The 13,881-nt window shown below is 50.2% G+C and overlaps 1 protein-coding gene across 2 annotated transcripts in view; it reads left to right on the top strand.

Moving 5' to 3' along the window:
- The window catches only part of FARP2 (FERM, ARH/RhoGEF and pleckstrin domain protein 2), a 1,631,776-nt gene that overhangs the window by 784,692 nt on the left and 833,203 nt on the right, over nt 1–13,881 (top strand). The window lies entirely within an intron of this gene.

Raw genomic sequence — 13,881 nt, 5'->3', positions numbered from 1 at the left:
GTATAAAATATATACTGTTGTTTTATTTCTAGAACCAAGCAAGCCTGGCACAGGTAATCATAAAAAAACTTTGCAGTAGTAAATTACTTCTGTGAACACAGTTCAACATTGTAGTATAACTTGTACTGGTTTTGGTTACAGTTTTAAGTAAGCAGTTTACAACAATTTGCAGGTATAGTACGTTCGAATGAATGGGCGTTTTAAGTAAAATGCAGTTAATTACTTTTTCTAACACAGGGCTGGATCCTAGATTCAGCACTGGTACATTTTCTGAAAACAGGTGATTAAATGCATTTTAGTTAGAGGTACGATTTTTAAAGAATATTATTGCATTTCAAATGTTGACCCTTAGAAATCTTTTTACATAGAATCACCAATGTTATCCTATGGGAGGAAATTAACTTAGCAGGTAAGTTATGAAACAATACTTTTTCTTACTCAGTGCTGGCTACCTAGATTCTGCACTTGGGACATTTACTGAAAACAGTTGAGAAAATGCGTTCTGGTTATTTGGTTGATTTTTAAGGAATATTTTTAGTTTTCAAAAGTCGACACATAGAAACTTTTTGGGTGAAAAAGTGTCAATGTTATTCCATGAGGAAAAAGAGGTTATAGGTTTCCAGGTAGGTAATCGGTCTTTGGAGTTAGGGTTCTGGGGTTAGACTCAGGGGTCTCCCAGGGTCAGTGATGCACTGTTGTTGCACCCTCAACAGCACTCGGGCGGCCGGGTGCAAGAGTGTTGAGGCTCAATGTTATCCTGTGGAGGATAGGGGGACTCCGACCACCACTTCGAGGGGTTGAGGGATGGTTAGGCACCGCTTGGTTGGGCACACAAGGCCGTGGGGTGTCTGGTTCAGGGGTTCCTTTGCACCCCGGATTTTCTTACCCGCTCTTACCCGCCTCTGGTCGCGGTAGGGGGAGTCCTCTGCATTGAGGCTGCAGGTGTCGTCTGGAGGCTTGAGGCAGGTCAGGGCTCACCTGATCTCGGGTCAGGATCGCCGGGGGGACCTCCTCGTGGTATTCTCCCACTCGAGCTCGGGCCGGGTTCGGCGGGTGCAGTGTGGGCTGTATTCTTGGTTCCTGGCTGGCACCAGAAGCTGCAGATCAAACACGTCCGGTGTTCACGGGAGAAACAGCTTGGAAAGTGAAGGCAGGCAAGGCAGGTCCTCTGGGGTTTTTAGAGGTTGCTGGCCTGTGGACACGCCAGGGTTTTGCAGGAGCAGGTTCGAGGAGAGACAGGGCTGGGGCCAAGTCAGTGGGCGTCGTCCTCTTGTTGGCTCTGCACGGCTTCTCGTCCTTCTTCTTCTCTTCTTTTTCTTGTGGTTGCTGGATCTGAGGAAGGAAGGTTGAGGGTGCCCCTAAATAGTAAATTTAGGGTTGTTACAGGTAGGTAAAGGGCAGGGATCAATGGGTCCCTTCCCTGGGGTGGGTACACCCCCTATTCTGCCACTCTCCAGTGGGAGGGGGGCAGGAGCCTGTCCCTGGTTGGCTGGGTCCCCCCATCCTCAAGATGGCGGGGACTTGAGGTTTTGCTTCTCCTCGCCTCCCCACCTTAGGGGTGGAGTTGGCAGAGGGGGGCACATCTCTCTTCCTCACTTGTTTTTCCCGCCGGTTCTCCCTCCCAAAGTGGGGGGTAGAACCAGTGGGGACCAGTTACTGAAAGCAGCAAATGGTCTGGAGAGGCTCACAAAGTCGGCATGCCTTTGAAGCCTCTCCTTCGTGAACCCTGCCCATCCTGGGGAGGAGGCTTGGACCTTGTCCCAGGATGTGCTTTGTTTCAGGCCCCCGAGAGCAGCAAGCTCTCGACCCAGGGGTCCAGAAACATGTCTGGTGGTGGCAGCCTAGGCAGCCACTCAGTCAGGTCACTAGAGGTTGGTCAAGTTTCAGGGTGCATCTCTAAGATGCCCTCTGTGGTGCATTTTACAATAAATCCCACACTGGCATCAGTGTGGGTTTAATGTGCTGAGAAGTTTGATACCAAAACTCCCAGTCTTCAGTGTAGCTATTATGGTGCTGTGGAGTTCGTAATGACAAACTTCTAGCACCATATAGTCTTAATGGCAGCACTGCACTTACAGTGCCCAGTAATAGACATGGGTACTGTAGGGGTACAGGGCTCATGCACCTGTACCCTCACCACTGGCACCCAGCTAGAAGGGTGACTGATGTATGCCAGGACAGTGGTTTATGGGCATGGCACGCAGGGATGTGTGCCATGTCGACTCTTCACTTTGTTCTGCACCAAGAAACGCAGGCTGCAAAGGCAGTGTGTGAGTGTCAGGGTACAGGGCCTCTAAGGGTGGCACAATAAGTGCTGCAGCCCTTAGGGACCTTCTCTGGTCACAGTGCCCTGGGTACCAGTGGTAACACTTACCAGGAGCTGACTTGTGTCCAGAGATGCCAATTGGGTTTAGGCTTCAATGCCGTTTTTAAGGAAGGAACACAGGCCCTGGGTATCTGATTGGCAGGAGCCTAGGGTACACTCAGTCAAAGCACATCAGCAATTCAGCAAAAAGTGGGGGCATACCATGCAAGAAAGAGAGCACTTTCTCTCACTTACTGATCCACCATACCCAGTCACATTACCTGGAGAAAGTCCGGATAGGCGCACAAGCTATAACATATCTGAAAGTACTTTGCCATAAACATAGTCTTAGGATTTATGCCAAAAATGTTTACCCTTGTAAAAAAAAAAAGAAAAATCAGCATTGACATAAAAGTTACAAATGTACTCCCCTTCATAACAGTGCCCAGCAATATTGTGGCAGTGGGATTTCAGTTGGACTACAACAGCTAACCTTTCTTACTATTATCGGCTAACACTTTTACTATTAGTAGGCAGAACGCAAGTAGACCACAATGCGCTGGTCTTGTAATCTCTGCACTGATTACCAGTTAAGCTGAGTGAAAGCTAAAGCTCATTGTATCATGGATTCTCCAGTATTAGGGGTGTCTTTCATAGATTCACATGCTTGAATAATTCCCAGTCGTCGAAGTGGGAGTCCCACGGTACATAAAATAATAGTAAGAAAGATATATACATAAAGTACATACATATATTTATATATAGATATATACAAACATTTTTTTTTTTTTTTTTTTTCATTCACAGCTTCTTCACCGCCGCCGCTCCACAACGTGCCGGGTGCTTAAATCCAGCGCTGGTGAGGCGCTTAAGGTATCGCCACACGCTCCCAAGCTGTGGTGTTCGGAAAGAAACGGCAAGCACTCCGATGTTGTGATCTTTAAATTAATTTATTTCCAAACCCCCCAGCACCCCCGACAGACGCGTTTCGCTCAAGGCTTCGTCAGTGTCGTTAGTGTACAAACAAATTCGCCATTTTAAACAGTCCGCCCTTCTAGTTCATAGACATAGATGATGGTAGAGAATCCATTTGGTGGCGGCCATCTTGTAGTATGTTTATACAAGGTATTTTCTACTGTTCAAAGATGGCGACAAGTAAAGTGCTTAGTGCAAAAATTCAAATCAACGTTTGACATTAACAAAAGTTATCGTGACTAACACATATTTACACTTTTTACATTTGCGATGCCCGGTGTTGCCATTTACAAAATTACAGTTTTTCATAATGTTATGTAGGGGTGTATCCCCAGTTTCATATTTGCCATTCATGTGTGCAGATCAGTTTATACAGATGGTAAGTTATTCAACCCAATGCCAACTATATACAAATCTACAATATATACATACATGAAGATGGGCCAGTTTTAGCTTGGCAGATTAGTTGAGATTAAGCCCTGTATGGGCTTGCGATCTGCCACACATAGAGGGCATAATTCACCGGTATCTCTAATGTTAATTTTTGTCCAGTCAACGTGGCGGTAAAGGGAGTGAATAAGTATTTACAAGGCTACAGTGTATTTCTATTCTTATTAGGTCAAGGAGTTTTGTCATGGTGTTCTAACAGATTGTTCGGTTTTATAGAGCGAGAGATTATCAAAGGTGTACCCACATTTCTGCATCATTGTTAAGACCCCACGGTGTCATCGTTTTGAGGTCCAAGATGTATCTCGATTCCAATATACGGAGGGCTTTTTCTCTATTCCCCCCTCGTTCTGTTTTAGGAACCTGATCTATGCAGTATAAATTAGCAAATCTCTGTTACTTTGATGTTGTTCTGCAAAGTGACGGGCTATCGGATAGGTTTTATCATTGTTCACGATAGCCCTCATGTGTTCTAAGATTCTCATTTTCGTTGGTTTGATGGTACTTCCTATGTATCGTTTTTGGCACGGGCAGACCAAACAGTAGACTGTATATTCTGAATTACAATTCAGATGTTTAGTGATCTTTCTGTTAGGTCTGTCCTCACCCGATCTGCATGGATACTCCTTGACCTTCTTACTGTATTTACATGCCTTACAGCGTAGGCAAGGAAAAAAGCCAACAATTTTGTTGGTAGTCTGATTTGCTTTTTCAGGGGAGTAATGGCTATGGACTAGATGGTCCGAAAGTGACTGGCATCTCCTATATGTTACCATAGGTCTATCAGGTAAGAATTTTTTCAAGATGTTATCAGTGTGTAATATGTGCCAGTTTTTCTTAAAGGTCTGGACCAGTTCCCCAGATTTACTGTTAAATGTTGTTATCATTCTGACCTGATCATTGTCTTTCCTTGACTCCTTAACCAACAGAAGGTCCCTCCAGTCAATGGTCTCTGCTTTAGCGTTTGCTTGTTCTAAGATGTTCCGGGAATATCCCCTCGCTTGGAACCTATTGCTGGCTTCCTCCTGAGCCTTTTTGAAATCATTCGTCCCAGAGCAGTTTCTTTTGAGTCTAAGGTATTCACCGTAAGGTACGTTCCTTACCAGACTTCTAGGATGATGGCTGGCCGCATGTAATACGGCATTCCCAGCCGTCGGCTTTCTATAGAGTCTGGTGTGGCGATGATCATTTTCCACAAAAACCTCTAGGTCAAGGTAACATACACTTTTGTCACTTATTGTGCAGGCGAACTGTAGATTCAGGTCATTATTGTTCAGGGTTGAGACATACTCCTCAGCCGAGGCCCTGCCCTGAAAAACGAAAATGAGAATCTTAGAACACATGAGGGCTATCGTGAACAATGATAAAACCTATCCGATAGCCCGTCACTTTGCAGAACAACATCAAAGTAACAGAGATTTGCTCATTTACTACTGCATAGATCAGGTTCCTAAAACAGAACGAGGGGGGAATAGAGAAAAAGCCCTCCGTATTTTGGAATCGAGATACATCTTGGACCTCAAAACGATGACACCGTGGGGTCTTAACAATGATGCAGAAATGTGGGTACACTTTTGATAATCTCTCGCTCTGTAAAACCGAACAATCTGTTAGAACACCATGACAAAACTCCTTGACCTAATGAGAATAGAAATACACTGTAGCCTTGTAAATACTTATTCACTCCCTTTAACGCCATGTTGACTGGACAAAAATTAACATTAGAGATACCGGTGAATTATGCCCTCTATGTGTGGCAGATCGCAAGCCCATACAGGGCTTAATCTCAACTAATCTGCCAAGCTAAAACTGGGCCATCTTCATGTATGTATATATTGTAGATTTGTATATAGTTTGCATTGGGTTGAATAACTTACCATCTGTATAAACTGATCTGCACACATGAATGGCAAATATGAAACTGGGGATACACCCCTACATAACATTATGAAAAACTGTAATTTTGTAAATGGCAACACCGGGCATCGCAAATGTAAAAAGTGTAAATATGTGTCAGTCACGATAACTTTTGTTAATGTCAAACGTTGTCTTGAATTTTTGCACTAAGCACTTTACTTGTCGCCATCTTTAAACAGTAGAAAATACCTTGTATAAAAATACTACAAGATGGCCTCCACCAAATGGATTCTGTACCATCATCTATATCTATGAACTAGAAGGGCGGACTGTTTAAAATGGCGAATTTGTTTGTACACTAACGACACTGACGAAGCCTTGAGCGAAACGCGTCTGTCGGGGGTGCTGGGGGGTTTGGAAATAAATTAATTTAAAGATCACGACATCGGAGTGCTTGCCGTTTCTTTCCGAACACCACAGTTTGGGAGCGTGTGGCGATATATACAAACATATATAAATAGATATCAAAATATATCTAAAAGAAAGAAAACCTTGTAAATGTAAATTGATACTTGTATAGCGCACTACTCACCCACAAGGGTCTCAAGGCGCTTGTACAAATACCGCTGTGGAACCCATCCTGGCTTTCCCTGTGAGGCGTCCACTCCTGGGCACCCCCAAGGTGAAGGCCAGGCATCCTTAGCGTTGTGGGGGCCGTTGTGGAGATTAAGCAAGCTATTGCCCAGAGTTGCAGAGTGGGACTCCATGATTGGAATAGGCACCGAGGCAAGAATGATCAAGTCCGTGGAATTTTGAGCCCAAGATCCGCCGAGGCGGGGAATTGAACCCTGGTCCCGGGCTAGACCTCTGCATCAGGGTCTGCCACTCTAATCATTGAGCCACACTTCTCCACACCTTAAAGTACCATAGAACAACATTAGCCCATAGAAAGCATTGAGGGAGAGTTCACTTTATTAACATATCCATGTCATTATGATAGTCCACATTCCAGCCAATCAAGGTGTAACACCCTCTAGAACCTTCTCCTCAGAAGCTCAAGCCCTCAGATTTTCTACCGCACGTCGTGTGAAGGGAGTCTCCCTGAGCTCTGCTCAGTTTCTTCATTCTACAAACCATCTAATCTTCTTCACCATGTCTTCTACAAAGAAATCTTTATTCCAGCCTTGTTCTGCTTGTGGACAACTTTGCCTTTTCTCTGAGGACATTCATAAAAAATGCATCTACTGCTTGTACCCGGAACATGAGGTGAGGAGTTGCAAGTTTTACAGAACTTTTTCTTCAAAGATCCTAAAGGATATAGAGGCCCGTCCCCTTCTGTGGCTACAGAGGTTGAAGACTTCAGACAACCCCGTGTCTGATATAGAGAGTGTGTCTTCCTGCCATTCTAAGAACTCTCTGAAGCGTGGGTCAGAGACTGAGCTTCCTTCTCCCTTTCTTAAAAAGAAGAAGCTTGTGGACGCTCCCAAGTCCGTCTCCCCACGGGATCTGCCAGCCTTTACAATACGGGACCTAGTTCTCTGGCGTCGCGGTCCCACTCTGTGCCTTCGTCACCCAAAACGTGCGCCAGCTCGTCGACGTGCCCATCGACGACGACAAGATCCGTCGACGTTGTACCTACTTTGACGACGACCTGCTCTATGTTGACTATGACGACGACGTCTGCATCGTCGATGATGCACCAAGAAGTCAGGCCTATATCATCCATTGTGAAGATCTTGTCGACGGCGAAGAAATCCGTCTCGTCGACGACCTTACCTAAGCGTCTCTCGTCAATGAAGGCTTCGTCGACGCGTCACTCGTCGATGCTACCACCTTTCTCGACGGTAGCCTCATCGACGTCTAGTATCTCGTCGACGTCTGCCTCGTCGTCGACGGCTCCGTCGACGCTGAAGACGTCGTCAACGACAATGACATCCTCGTCGGAGGCAGCGCCCCGGCTTCGTCGACGGCATCCGCTTCTTCGACTCCAGGGACATCATTGACGAATCCCTCTATGACGACTTCGACAACGAGCTCGTCGACGGGACCATCGACGGAGCAATATTCTCTGGCAACTGCAACCACCTTCACCGTGGTGACAGCTACTACTGTCAAAAGTTCGGCTCCACTGTTTCTGAGTCCTATTCAACATGGGTCAGGTCCCCCTGCTCATCTCTTTGCGTCTGCAGAGGAGGAATCTTCTGATGGCTCTTACGCTGATGACACCTTTCGTGCTACAAATAGCCCGTCGGAGCTACATATAAAGTATCAAGACGATGATGATGGTAATGATGAAAGGGGGTCGCACATCTCAGTTTGAGATGACCAGCTGGATGTTGACCAAGAAGTTCCTATGGCACAGTTGCCAATGACTTACAATCGTCGTTTTCCACCTTCTTCGCAGGCCTCTCCAACACCGCCTCCTCCACCACGGGAGTCACTTCTAGTTGCACAGGCACGATCACCAGTTCCTCAGGATCCTAACACTGATGATGATATTCAGAATGATACAGACCAGGATGATGACACTGTCCTAGCGGATTGGGACAACTATCAAGCCCAGACTCCGTCTCCTCTTCCTACCTCTCCTCTAGCTTCTCCCCCAGTGGACATTGGGTGTTGCGGCTCTCATCATTAAACGTTTCCACTGTTTTCTTTATGATTTCAAGGATTAACCTTTCAATCAAGTGCATACCATTCCAATCATTCATTTCATTTGGAAGGAGGGACTCAATGTGAGAGGTTGGCCTGATATGTGATGTCCACTATTCTAGTGGGCACCCTGTATAAGTCCAAACAACCCTTATGGTGATGGTTGTAAAGTCAACCTTATAGACCAGCTATCCTAGTGGAAGCATTGACAAAGCAGTCTTAGGCTAAACTCAAGAGGGCCTGTGAAGCCAGCTGTTTTACCATATGTAACCCCTTTAATACCAAATGAAAGGACACCACACAGGTTATATATAAAATGTATATGTATTTATTACTAACACAACCCCTCTGAAGTCTTTATGAGGTCAGAGGCACAAGCACATAACAAGATACTCAATTATCATACAATAAGCTGCACAATATACAGTAAGGCCCTAGGGGCACGTAAAACCATATACTAAAATAGTGGTATAAGAACCACGTCACGAACAAAGGATAAGCCTAGGGAATCACTGGGGATACGCTGTACTACCAAACGATAGGAAGCAGGAGGCCCACGGGAGGCGTGTGCAGTGTCTTAACACACACGCGAGTTACCATAGAGTTATAATGGGAACGAAAAAAATGGAAACTAGTTCTTTTAGGAAACTTCCAGATGGACCAGGAGAAAGCTACTGAAAACTAGGACACTAGAGCACCGGAGTACTCGCGTTACCTCACCTACAGGAAGCGGGTGCATAGGTGTCAGTGTGTCGGGTTTCGTCTCTGAATCCTATGGAGCCTTGGAGAAAGATGCTGCAGGCGACCAGGAGAGAAGTGTCCGGTCGGATCCAAGGGCGGATCGAGGATGAAGAGTACCTGAAAGCAGAGGGGACAGAGTCTGGGTCACTAGCCAGTTACCAGGAAGGAACCAGGCGATGTCGTGAAGCAATCAGGTGATGTTGTGAAGCTTGTCTCTGCAGCCACATGGACCAGGAGGTGTCGACGACGACCAGGAGCTGGGCACGGACTGTCCCACTGTCGGCGGTGTCGGCTTCCGTATTGGAGTCAACAAGCCTTGGCAAAGGCAACCCACGCAAGAATCGAAGATGGCTTCTTGGTCAGACCAGCAAGGTCTGATGGGCTTCTCCTTTTCAGGGAAGCAGGGGCCAGCCTGGAGCAACCAGGCCAGTGGTGTAGATTTGTAGGTTCGTCGTCACAGAGGCCACTAGCCAAGGGGGGTGTGGCCAACTAGTCAACATGGCGGACGTGCTCAGCTAGAGCTCCGTCGCCGAGACCCCAACTTTATCCTGAAAGTTATATCTGGAAGCGACCCCATACCTGTGCACGGTTGAGCGGGTGTGGGAACGGGAGCGGAGCCTGGGAAGACTGGCGCCCCGTGTTGGACGCGGCAGAGGCGACGATAGGCGACACACACCGGTGGAGCGCCCCTCCTGAGGAAAGGCGCGAAACCCCGCCGAGGCCAAGCGGCCGTTGGGCGGCCCGGAGCTACTGCGGAGGAAGTGTGTGGTACGTGGCGCCACTCACACCCTGGGTGCCCGGCTGCGTTTGGTGGGTAGACGTCGCTGGTGATCCCGCCAGCACACCGAGACTCCTGGAGAGCGACCCAGTGCAGGACCGGAGGCGAGAAGCGGCGGTCCGTGCAGCCTGGGAACCGGAGCCGTCTGCTGAGGAGGGACAGATTGGAGGTGGGGCCCGATAGGCTGCAGCGTTGTCCCTGAGGAGCAGCGGGGTGCTGGGGGCCGCTCACAACTCGGGCACCCAGACACGCCAGGAGGAGGGACGCTGCAAGTGCGGCTGGAGGCACTGAGACCAGAAGATGCAGGTGGCCGCCACTGCAATTGGACTCCCGGAGTGAGGCCCGGTGCAGGACTGCAGGTGAGCGGACTGACGGGGGGCGGTCCGGATCACTACAGCGTAGCCCCTACGTGCGTGGGGACCAGGAGGCTTTGAAGACTCGCCGCCCGCACAGCAGCAGGTCCGGAAGAGGAGATAGGCCGCAGCGTGAGGCACCACTGCGAGCAGGCAAGGAGTGGGACCCGGGACGGACCAGGGGGCCCGGAGGAGACGCCGGCACATGAAGAGGGAGGGCCGCTTGGAGGCTACTGAACCGGCTGTGATAGGGCTGTGAGGAGCGCAGGAACGAGACGAGAGGCAGTCGGTGGGTCCCCACAGAAACGTCGCTGCTGGAAGAGGCAGCGCACCCGGAGGCCCCAAAGCCACAGACAAACGCATAGTTGATGAGACATTTATGTTTACAAGCGCTAACAACCCTCCCAGAAACGTGCTGACCTTTCCATACTATACGGGCCCCAGTGCACCTTTCAGAGCCGTGCGGGCTACTCCAGAATATCAGCCGTCAGCACCCCTTTCAAAACCGCGCTGACTTCTCCATGACTATGACATAGGAACACTTTCACCCTACGCCCCAAACCTGGATCAAGCAGCACCGTCCCTACGCCGGGGCCCTGAACTGGGTGTGACAACTCTAGCGTCGGCCCAGGAACAGACCGGGCATCGCCTCAATAAATACATGGCAAGGAGACCCCCTTCTTTTAGGCCACGCTAACATGGAGTGCCGACGTCGGCAGGGGCACTAGGTTGGAGCGAAGATTCGGGACTACAGCGAGCCAGGGACGTGATTACGCGCCCGGACCCGGGGCAAATTGGGCGCCATCTTGGGGCGAGAACCACCGCTTCTGTCCACGCGGTGAGGAAACCCCTTCAGAAGCGGGACCCGAGTAGTACGCAAGGGAGCCACTGGATGTGCATGGCCTGACCATGCCTGCTGCACTTGTAGCTGTTCGTACAGAGACTCTGAGTACGGGACAAACGCAGGTTACTGGGGTGAAGTCCTGCGCACGGCGACCAACACAGCAAGAGCTGGGAAGCCCCTTCCTGAAGACACAGGGGCACAAAGGAGCTGGCATAAGAGACACCGACGTTGCGGACAAGAGGTGTCAGTCACGTAGACGCCGCCGCGTAGCTGTCTAGTGGGGTCAAGATACACGGTACCAAGGTCGGAGACGCAAAGGAGCGGGCGCGGAGGCCCCTCTCCGGGACCTTCCGTGGGGACCCCTTGTAGTGAAGTGGGCCACTGGAGGTCAACGCTGATGCCTACCGCGCAACAACTGGTGATGGGCAGACTTAGAGACAAATCCCAGCAGAGACAACACGCGGCTGAAGATCCTGGCTCGCCTCGCGGGCATCGGAGTGGAAGCATGGGACCGTCTGCAGCCCTAGCTGCCAAGATGGATACAGTGCTGGCGGAGGTGGAGCACATTGGAAACATGCTGGAACAGACCAAAGCGTCGCTGGAGGCCGAATAGACAAGGTCACCTCAGACTTTACCCTCTTTCATGCTGACCATCGCAAGTTGACAGAGTCGGTTGCCACGCAGCGCCAATCACTTCAGGAACTGCAGTCAGTGGTGCAAATGCCTACCTCAGCGCTCCAGGATATTATGGACAGACGTACTGGAAGACCTCATTGAGGATGCGGAAGGGCGCTCTCGGCGCAACAACTGCTGGTGGTTGGCTGGTTCCTGGGCTCCGTTTACGTTGACCACATAGGCCTTATGCGCCTGCCCACGCTAGATTCCCTGTGCGCTTTTTGCTAATTCAGGGGTTTGTAATTGGGGCGGGCTTGGATTGGGTTGTTGGTAACACACTCACCCCAACAGCCGCAGCGCTGACCTCTCCCCTCTCTTGAGGGTGGATCTTACTGAAGTTTGGACGAACGCCCCGTCGGGGCCTCGCCCTTTTAGTTTAAATGTTTGTTTCCACTGTTTACTGTTCTATATGCGGCACACTGAACTCCCTCCACCCGACGGCTGTACGCCGCCCCTCCGAGCGGGGCCCCCCCTGGCAACAAGAGACACCGACTTAAACAGGCACATGATGCACACTAATATACTGACGTGGAATATCCGAGGCATGCACACACCGTCACGGCGCTACTCGGTCTTCTCCTACTTGCAGCGACACGGTGTGGGGATTGCCCTTCTCCAGGAGACACACATGACGCAGGTTGAGCTGGATAAGCTCCGCAAGCGCTGGCGCGGACAAATACATGGCACCACTTTCTCTGCACACGTACGTGCCACGTTGATATGGGTAAGGGTAGGTGTCCCATTCAGTTGCATAGACACAAAAATTGACCCAGAGGGGCGGTATTGCCTACTGCGAGGAAAGCTAAACGGTCAGGAAATCCTGCTGGGATCGCTCTATGCCCCAAACTCGGAACAGCCCTCCTTTCTAGCGGCTGTTGGCCTCCCCTGGTTATTAGGTGGGGACTTTAACATGGTACTAGATGTCGAACTCGTTCCCCACACTGCGAGCCACGACGGTGACATCCAAGGCGGAAGCGTTTAGAGACTGGTTTACACACTGGGAGGTACAAGACCTTTGCAACACCCCGTGGACAGAGTGTACTCCTACTACTCCTCAGTACGTGACCTAATTGGCACCCGGTCGCTGCTCTCCTTGCTTGCCGAATCAGAATACTTAGGGAGAACACACTCCGATCATAACCCACTACGGCTCACCCTCAGCTGGGAGGCAGACCTCTCACCAGTGCCCATGTGGAGGTTGCAGACTGCTGCACTTGAGGATCCCGAGTTCAGATCTTCGCTGGGCACTGCTGTCCTCGACTACTATGAGGTTAATGAGGGGTCTGCAAGTAGTGCTGCGATGGAATGGGACGCGCACTAGGTAGCCATGCGGGGGCACTGCTTGGGGGCCTCGTGGAACATACGCAAAACATTGTCCACCTCACTCGCGTGCTTGGAAAACGAGCTCTTACAGTACGAGAGGGAGGGCGAGGGGGCCGGGGAACACACACACACGCACGCTGAGCGACCTGCGCGCTAAACATGCAACCCTTATGGAACAGCTGCGGTGCCATAACTACGCAGCGCACACGGCTCGAACACACGCCAGGGCGGATAGGGCGGGCCGACTGCTAGCCTGGTTGATTCAGCGAGAAGGCCGGGGTGCCCCAATAGGCGCTCTCCAAACGGCGGAGGGGGAGGGGGTATACACGCAGCGAGATACACCACACTCTGGTTAGGCACTACACACAACTGTACAGGGCTTGCGGAACCGGTCCCAGGCACGCGCTAGAAAGCTTCCTGGACACGGTCACCTTGCTTGTGGTCTCGGAGGAACATCAGGGCGCCCTTAATTCACCCCTCACGCTGGAGGAGGTGGGAGACGCGATACAGGCGCTGGCGACCGGGAAGACACCAGGGCCTGATGGCCTGCCTGCAGAATACTATAAGGCCTACAGGGACACGCTGGCGCCCTTACTCCTTCACATGTATAATGAAGCAATTGATGAGGGCTCGCTCCCCCCGTCCATGCGGGAGGCCTTCCTGGTCTCATTGCCTGAGCCAGATAGGGATCCAACGATACTGGGCTCATACAGGCCTTTGGCAATGCTAAATATCGACTACAAAATACTAGCAAAGCTGCTCGCGGAAAGATTGGGGCTGGTGGTTCCGCACCTTATACATTCTGATCAAAAGGGGTTTGTGCCAACGCGGTCCACATCTTTGAATCTCAGGCGGTTCTTTCGTATAGCGGCTGAGGCAACAAAGACATGGCCCAGGGCGGGATGCTTGGTGCTTGATCTGGAAATGGCTT

Source organism: Lissotriton vulgaris, chromosome 11, assembly GCF_964263255.1.
Source record: "Lissotriton vulgaris chromosome 11, aLisVul1.2, whole genome shotgun sequence".
Classification (NCBI taxonomy): Eukaryota; Metazoa; Chordata; class Amphibia; order Caudata; family Salamandridae; genus Lissotriton; species Lissotriton vulgaris.
The sequence above is the reverse complement of the archived record's forward strand: the minus strand, read 5'-3'. Positions and strand labels throughout refer to the sequence as shown.